The following is a 9,658-nucleotide window of genomic DNA, read 5'->3' on the forward strand; positions in this document are numbered from 1 at the left end:
AACTGTCAGATCCGTAATTACTTATTTATACCTTCCATCGTTTGGTATTTTTAGCATTACTTATTCATGCCTCCCATCGTTAGGTATTTTCCCAGCCACTACTTTGACACACGCACTCCTAAAGCTATCCACCATTATCCTCTTGACTCTATTGATCCTGAGAATTAACACCAGCCTGTCAAAGACTTCAGTAGATTTACCTTTATTTTGAGCTATTTTTTAGTAATCAAATAATGCTTTAGTTATCTTTTGTGTTAACTAGTTGTTAAAACCTTTGATTTGTACAGATGCACCAAATTTCTATAAATGATGAAAAGGGACTTCAATTACATGTACTTTATTTCAGAGAACATAGTGTTTTGAGCATGTATACTAGGTGGCATTTTTTATTATCATTCTTATTTTTCTTTAAATGAAAAGACTATATAATGCAAACTCACTTATATGGCACAAAATTATTTTACAGTGTTATCACTTTTTGGTAAATTTGTGCACTGATAAATTTACACATACACATAGTGCAATAATTTTAGTGCTAAAATAAGGATGTTTAAAGTACAGTGTCTAAACCTTACAACAAAGCCTTTTCTTGGTTCGAAATGTCCTTTAAGATTTGGAAAGTAGTCTAATGAAATATGAAACACTGATAAATTATATTGAGTACTTTATAATCGTTAATAAGAAGCAACAAAACAAGAAAACACATATTTGATTTCAGTTTGAGTTTTATAATTTGGGACACATGTTATTAAATTTGTCACATCATCATAAGAAAATGAGAAAAAAAAACAATTTCTTAAAATAGGAAATCATTTATGATGAAAGGAAGTCCATGGAAGAAAACAGGTGCCCCTGAAAGAAATAGTGGAGCATATGTGAGAAAATGTTTGGATGAGATGTACTTGAAGGAAAGTGTGTGTGGTTCCTGTGGAAATCATTGATTACTCCAGAAAGAAAACGGAGACTTAAACCATAAGGAAAAAACTTAACAATAAATGGCAACAGACTGTCTACCCAGGGGGAAAACCATGATAACATTGAAGACAAGAATGATAATAATAATAAACTTTACTTATTTTACAACAATGGTGAAACTAAGTTTTTCCAACTTATATTAATGACTTGTTGGCCTGGATGGTTGTGTGCGAGGGGTCTTGCTTTTGGAGGAAATTGGAGTACCTGGGGAAAACCCACATGGTCAGGCAGGTGACTCCATTCCACATACCATTCATGAAAACATTAATATTAGTCCTCTCAAAGGAAATCACTGAGAAAATCAGCTGGTCATCTAATGGAGATGACAGATTCTGATTCAGGGGGGAAATAGGTAGATTTCTCAATCTAAATGGGAACTAATTTATATCAGAGGTCTGTGTTAGTGATGTTACAGTATTTCAAGTTAAGATTATTTGTTTAATCCTGAATTTTCAGAACTTGCTGTTTAGGATTCTTCTTGTATATATATTCACTTCCATAAATCTGCAGTTCAACACCCCTTTTTTTGTCATATAAAGTCTTTGTTGTGATCTAATAACTTTAAATGTGGAAAAATAGATAATCTATTGTATTTCTGAATTTTCATCCTATTACAGGCTAAACCCTTTTTGAGACAAGACTTCCTTTTTGTGGTGCAATATAAAAATGTTAATTGTTAAAACAATCTTAATTTCATGTTCGTCCTGTTTGGCAAATCAAATTATTAGAATTCAACATGACATAAGATTGTAACACCAAAATGACTTTGTATATTTTTCCCTAAATTTCGCATGTTTTTGTATGAAATATCTTTAAAATTCTTAGGATATATATATAATAATATAGATAAATATGCATCCTACATCTTTCTTGATTGGTGCATGCACTTTAAAAAAATGACTTAAAGTGTCATAAAATGATGAGCGATTGTTAGAATTGTTTGTAGGTTTTCCCGTGATTTTGAATTTCTTTTTGAAGTGTTTTGAAGTTACTTTTCTAATTCATTCCATTTTGACAATCTTCTGATGTTAACACATAATATGAATTATAGTTATGGTTTAAGATTTACTATGATGTCAAGGATTTGTTTAATTTCCCTAAATTATCGTTATTTGTTTATTTCAACACATTTTGTGCTTCTATTACAAATAGGATTAGCCTAATTGATTCAAATTAATTTTTTTGTCTGAAATAGATTTTTAAATTAATAAAATGGAAATGTGAACATTTGACTCTGCTACAAATTTGCAACAACTTTCAGGGTCACTGCTTGAAAAAGCTACTTAAAAGATTTAGAAGTTAAATGTATTATGTAGCTACCATCGACTTATCAGCACCACACACCACTTGATTTTTAGCGAGACTGATAGAGATCTACTTGGTGATGGGGATAGGAATTCTGAGACAGTGATGATTAATATTATATCTTGAGGAAATCCCCAGTTTAAAAAATTACAGTGTTATAGAAATGTGTACTTCCTTAGTCCCACATTTTGTAAAGTGAATACATACACAACTCTCTAATTATCCAATTTCCTAGCTGTACCTGTACCCGTGAAATAGGAGAGACTTTCCAATTGAATGTTTTCACTATCATATTTCAGCGATGGCAACATTCTCATGGAGGTGCTCATTAGAGTTGACAAATTATAGGTAAAGGACTTACAAATACGGTCATTACTGGACCATAAACCCCCTCACTGTCCTATTTAATAACTTGACCAGTCACTCCCGTCTTTTAACATTTGTTATTTTTGGCAAATAAAAATTATTGTTCATTCGTTCGGAAGTCATCTGCTTTATGATGTGTAATGAACATGCATTGTTCAGGGTCATTCTTAACCTTATCTCAGACAGGGGTACACTTTGATCTTTTTTGTCCCAAACTGTCTGTTGAATTGTCAGTTACAGTTTGACAGTACTACCCAGTGTGCCGTAAAACTGTCCCAAGGAGATGTTTCGGTGACTAAAAGTCCTGTGGCTATAAGAAGGCGTGGTCCTTTAATTACAATGCCAGACCCAGATGCAATGACTTGTGAACACTGCTGGGATCCTCAATGTTTCACTTTCCAAAACACTGCAAGACACCTTCTCCTACTTTTGTTGCTGAGGAAACGACCAAACTGTTTGTTTTTGGCCTGGCTAAAGATGTTTGAATACTGGGGGTGTAACAAGTTAACCAGTTTAGCCTGGGACAATGTTACTCACCTGCTGAGGGGAAAGTCATTTTATTCTAAAAATGACCTGTTAATCAATCAATTCTATTGCTCCTGTTGACCCAGAAATGTTGTACATATGACCAACAGCTGTTTCTGTAGGTCTTCAATGGCATTTTCATCACATTTATCTGTATCTAGGAGCTTGACCAATATATTGTTAAATCTTCTTATAGAACCACTGAACAAGATAGCATTCAGTAAGCAGGTCTTACCATGAAAATATGCCTGTACTGGGTGTATGTAAGAAATCTATTTTTAGATGCCAGATATTCTTATTTTCTTTTTTTCACCCATTTTTTTTATTATTCTGTTCCTGTAACAATAGCAGGATCCCACCAGATATATTTCAAAGACATTTCATTTAAAATTTGCATTGTGTCCTTAAATTTGCAATGTATCCTTGAATTTGCAATATGTCCATGAATTTGCAATGTGTCCTCGTACTTGCATTTTGTCCTTGAATTTTCATTAAAAGTCCTTGGATTTTGCATTTCATCCTTGGACTTTCAGTGTGTTCTTATCATTAACCAGTGGTATATATTATAATTTCTGTCTAGATTCAGTATTCCTCTTGTAAACTACCTGTGTCTATTTTGATTTCAGTTAAAATGTTTTCGGCTACCTCCTACTGTAAGTTCTTATATAGACTCCTAGGACGTATGACAAAATATAAAAGAGTACTTCATGAACATTATACATAAATATTACTTTGGTGCTGGATAAATTATTCCCAGATTTCTTATATATGTTTCCTTTCCTTCTTAGCTAGTTGTAAATGTTAAATTTTTTGGCTAATGGGGAAAACAAAATGGTTGCCAGGCAGCCATCTTGAATTTTGACAGTTAAAGTTAAATGCTATTTCTTGCAAAATACGAGATGGATCTTTCTTAGATTTCTTGCAAGTTCCCCAGTGTTCTGAACTTTCAAACTGATCAGAAAAAAAATGGTCAAAAGGTGGCCATTTTGATTTTGAAAGTTATCATTGTTATTGCTATTAGAAAAGAAGAAAAATGATTTTACATCAGAGGAATCAACAAAAATCCTACCATTACCTTGATAATTTATAAAAAGAAAAAGTAAATTAAATGTTTTGTTTTGAAAGGCTAGGTCAGGCCTGCACAATTTACATCCAATGTACAGTCAGAAACATTGACAAAGATTAATGAGAACTTCATCCAATTAGAATGACTGATGGGCCATTTGATGTGATAATCTTTCTGCAATTAAAAGTGAAAAATTGTATTTAAGATTTGACTGTTTGATTTAAAACAAGTGAGGTGAAATTTACATATTAAATCTAATGTGTCAAATTAACCTGATGAATTTCCGAGAGAGGATTAGTAGTTTTGTTGGTTAAGATAGAGAAACCTCTCTTTACAGTATCACAGTCTTCAAATTCTTCATCAATTAGCTTGTATATAAATACGGTGAGTAAGCAGACATGGAAGTGGAGGTTCCATTAAAGGTGCTGCTTACATAAATCGTGTCCTTTTCTCATGGAAAAGATAGCTTTGCCTAGTCATTGGTAATTTATCAATTCCTGAAGGCTTTAATTAGCTTCTAAAAAGTACCCCATGATCGGTACTATTTTCTGGAAGATTTTACAGAAAGTGGTTTGAGAAATTTCTCTCATTGTAAGTTCAGTTAATTTGTAATTCCTCACTGCTCTCTTTCGAGTAAGATTTTACATTTTATATCATGTGGAAGACATCAAAACCACAAGATTCTGTTTCTGATCAATGTAGTGCGTTTTTATACATGTATACAATCTCAGGCCTGAAACTACGCAGGTCATTTCAAGTGGATGTGAAAAACGAAAAAAGTCTCGTGTAGTGAAAAAGACCTCATGTGAATGTTTCAGGAATCACTTGCTTAAAGTGAGTGTAGAGTAGTACAGGTACTGTAATGTAGGGTGCCATTATCTCCATTTTAATTCATAATACAAATTTGTCATATTTCATACTGACACTAATACAATAGAACAAACTACCTCCCCCCCCCCTCCCCCCCCCCCCAAAAAAAAAAAATAATAATAAAAAAAACTTGTTGTATGAGATGATAGCAATATTATGCATTTTAACTGAAAACTTATATTTTTCGTTTGCAGTTTAAAAAGATGGCATTTCATTTATCATATTTTGGAGCGTCTTTGTGTGGCTTGGAGTAGTGTGGGGTAAAAATGGCTAGTAATTTACAAATGATGAGCAGACGACAGGATGAAAGATTGTCGCTGATGAGGATACATTAATATCACCTTTGGTAGGTTTGAGATTAATACCTTTTACCATGCTTCACGAATTCTTTCCATTCTTCAATTTTTTTTAAAGAAAATTTGAAACAAATTTTGGTACAGCTGAAAAATCATATTTAAAGGAGGTGCCTGTCTGTGTGGGTGATATTTATGTAAAACTTGAAGACGGCATGAGAAAGGACTAGACAGAGATATCTCCCACACGGGTTGATCCTTCTTAATACAGCTACAGAGAGATGTACCCAATGTTCAGCATTCTGTTTCTTTCATTAGTTAGCTTGACATCATAAAATAATTTGTTTGAAATTAAATTTTCTGTTCCTAATTTATGTGATTTGAAACCAGAGCAGATGTTGAAGGTGAAAAATGTCAATTAAATTACTATTTCTTGTTGTATGTAACAGCAGTATGTGCTGTAATTACAAATATACTGTCAGTTTCAAGCCTTGAGAAAATATCTTTAAAGGGTCAATTTGAATTTGTTTCTATTTTAAGTTAGATATAGGTGAGGTTGATAGTCATTGTGCATTTAATGTGTAAATTCCCAATCTGCAGAATTTTAAGAAAATTATTTCAAATTCAATGCAAAATATTCAAAATGAATAAAAAATGCATTTATTCATAGTTGTGAAGATATTTTTACTTTTAACATTAAAATGAAATAGTAATTTAATTATTTATATGGCATTGCATTAAAGATGTTTTTGAAGTCAACTGACTGTGAGTCATATTAAATTTATTCCACATTTTGTGATAAATGTTTTTACTGACATTATATGATGCAAAATTATATTTAATTTCTATATCAGGATTTTTTTATTTGGAAGGTAATGATGTATACAAAAGTTTATTGCAAGGAAAACAAGATGGTGAAATCTGTGCATCAGGAAAAAGTAATTTGGCATTGTATTACCTCAGTGTGTTTGGAGTATCCCCCAGCCTTGTATTACCTCCCTGTGTTTGGAGTATCCCCCAAGCCCTGTATTATCTCAATGTATTTGGAGTATCCCCCAGCCTTGTATTACCTCACTGTGTTTGGAGTATCCCCCAGCCTTGTATTACCTCAGTGTATTTGGAGTATCCCCCTAGCCTTGTATTACCTCACTGTGTTTGGAGTATCCCCCAGCCTTGTATTACCTCACTGTGTTTGGAGTATCCCCCAGCCTTGTATTACCTCAGTGTATTTGGAGTATCCCCCTAGCCTTGTATTACCTCACTATGTTTGGAGTATCCCCCAGCCTTGTATTACCTCACTGTGTTTGGAGTATCCCCCAGCCTTGTATTACCTCAGTGTATTTGGAGTATCCCTCTAGCCTTGTATTACCTCACTATGTTTGGAGTATCCCCCAGCCTTGTATTACCTCACTATGTTTGGAGTATCCCCCGGCCTTGTATTACCTCAGTGTGTTTGGAGTATCCCCCAGCCTTGTATTACCTCATTGTGTTTGGAGTATCCCCCAGCCTTGTATTACCTCACTATGTTTGGAGTATCCCCCAGCCTTGTATTACCTCAGTGTGTTTGGAGTATCCCCCAGCCTTGTATTACCTCAGTGTATTTTGAGTATCCCCCAGCCTTGTATTACCTCACTATGTTTGGAGTATCCCCCGGCCTTGTATTACCTCAGTGTGTTTGGAGTATCCCCCAGCCTTGTATTACCTCACTGTATTTGGAGTATCCCCCAGTCTTGTGTTACCTCAGTGTGTTTGGAGTATCCCCCAGCCTTGTATTACCTCAGTGTATTTGGAGTATCCCCCTATCCTTGTAGTACCTCAGTGTGTTTGGAGTATCCCCCAGTCTTGTGTTACCTCACTGTGTTTGGTGTACCCCTCCTTTTGTGTTACCTCAGTGTGTTTGGAGTATCCCCCAGCCTTGTATTACCTCAGTGTGTTTGGAGTATCCCCCCAGCCTTTTATTACCTCAGTGTGTTTGGAGTATCCCCACAGCCTTGTATTACCTTACTGTGTTTGGAGTATCCCCCCAGCCTTGTATTACCTCAGTGTATTTGGAGTATCCCCCTAGCCTTGTATTACCTTACTGTATTTGGAGCATCCCCACAGCCTTGTATTACCTTACTGTATTTGGAGTATCCCCCAGTCTTGTATTACCTCAGTGCATTTGGTGTAATGATACTGATGTGATTGACCACAAATTACGAATGTATATTCCTTTTTGTCATTTTTTGTACATGTTACATTTTGAAGCAGATTGGGAGAACATGACAGTTAACAGGCAGCAGTGATAGATTTTAAATTTTTAAATCATAACTGCTATTTCTGGTAGTGGTAATATCTTTCTCCAATTTCTTGTGAACGATTATATCATTTGGTTTCAAGTTAATTATGTTTAGGTGACTTCTGAGACTTTTCGTCCAACAGATATTGAAAGAAAATATGAGAAAATATTGATTTAATTGTCATTTTATTTTTTTTTATGAGTTCAACATTTTTCTGTATTCAAAGATAGAACTTAAAAAAGAGAAGAAAAAAAAAGGATTTTAAAATCAATCATATTTGATTGATTTTTAAGAAAAAGATATTTTCTTCAGATACATGCTACTGGATTCTTTAAAATTTGTTAACCTTCAAAAACTCCTGTGAAGATACCAACCTCATGTTGTTTATTTCTGAACTACATAGTAAATATTAGTTATACAAACATTTAAGTTCACAGAGAACTTATAAACAGATAAATACTATTGTATGATTAATGATTTTTAATGAAAAAGTAAAAATTTTAAGAATTCCAAATAAGTCAATTGATAATAAAAGAAAACTTTGTATTTGTAAAATTGATTGAAATACACCTACACTATGATTTACAGGTATGAGTCCTAACAGGTAAAAATGGGCAGCACTTGTATTAATTTATAAATAATGATGACTATTAGCTTTCATGTGAACTCATGATAAACAACCATATCTGTGCCCATTTAAAAATTTCATTAATATTTTTCAGAATAATACAAGTTGACATTGTCATCTTTCTACAGCACACTTCAAAGCGATCCGCAGGAAGTTGTGGCTGGTTTGTTTGATGGTGAAAGTATTGAGTTGTCTGGTGACCACCATCAGGTAATGACAAGATACAAAGATAATCATCTGTATGTCTGATTTATTAATGGTTTCTGTAAAAGTACTTTTAGATAAATATTTTAGTAATTTTTTATCTCAAATTTTTTAATTGATAATTTTTGTTGTTGTGTATTATTATAATAATTATATATTTTTTTTGCATTATTGATAGATGCTGAATTGGTTTTACTAACTTTATGAATAGTATTTGGTTTAATATAGATATATATGATATTGTTCCTATGATTGTGTCACCTAAGGATTCACTCTTATCGAGGGAGAAATTGTATGCATTCAAAACTTCAAGCCACAGTAAAGTGTATTTATAGACCTGATTTTGACAAGCAATGCCTTAAAACTATACATCTATTAAATATTTGGGACTAATGAATTCTTGAAACAATGAAATATTAAGTAATTTCACAGAAAGCTTCTGTCTAAGACAGGAATCTGAAACTGCCTCTAGTGTTTACAATTATGGTGACTGTATCTCTGCTGAAGATTCTTTCCTGGTAATCTGAAATATCTCGTCCTCAGTATATCTCTGCAAAAGTAATTATCGGAGATTCTTTCCTGCAAAAGTAATTATCGGAGATTCTTTCCTGGTAATCTGAAATATCTCGTCCTCAGTATATCTCTGCAAAAGTAATTATCGGAGATTCTTTCCTGGTAATCTGAAATATCTTGTCCTCAGTATATCTCTGCAAAAGTAATTATCGGAGATTCTTTCCTGGTAATCTGAAATATCTTGTCCTCAGTATATCTCTGAAGAAGTAATTATTGGAGATTCTTTCCTGGTAATCTGAAATATCATGTCCTCAGTATATCTCTGCAAAAGTAATTATCGGAGATTCTTTCCTGGTAATCTGAAATATCTTGTCCGCAGTATATCTCTGAAGAAGTGATTATTGGAGATTCTTTCCTGGTAATCTGAAATATCTCGTCCTCAGTATATCTCTGCAAAAGTAATTATCGGAGATTCTTTCCTGGTAATCTGAAATATCTCGTCCTCAGTATATCTCTGCAAAAGTAATTATCGGAGATTCTTTCCTGGTAATCTGAAATATCTCGTCCTCAGTATATCTCTGCAAAAGTAATTATCGGAGATTCTTTCCTGGTAATCTGAAATATCTCGTCCTCA

The sequence above is a fragment of the Ylistrum balloti genome, unplaced genomic scaffold, assembly GCF_031769215.1.
Source record: "Ylistrum balloti isolate Yb309-2 unplaced genomic scaffold, AGI_CSIRO_Ybal_v1 Utg371040, whole genome shotgun sequence".
Taxonomy (NCBI): Eukaryota; Metazoa; Mollusca; class Bivalvia; order Pectinida; family Pectinidae; genus Ylistrum; species Ylistrum balloti.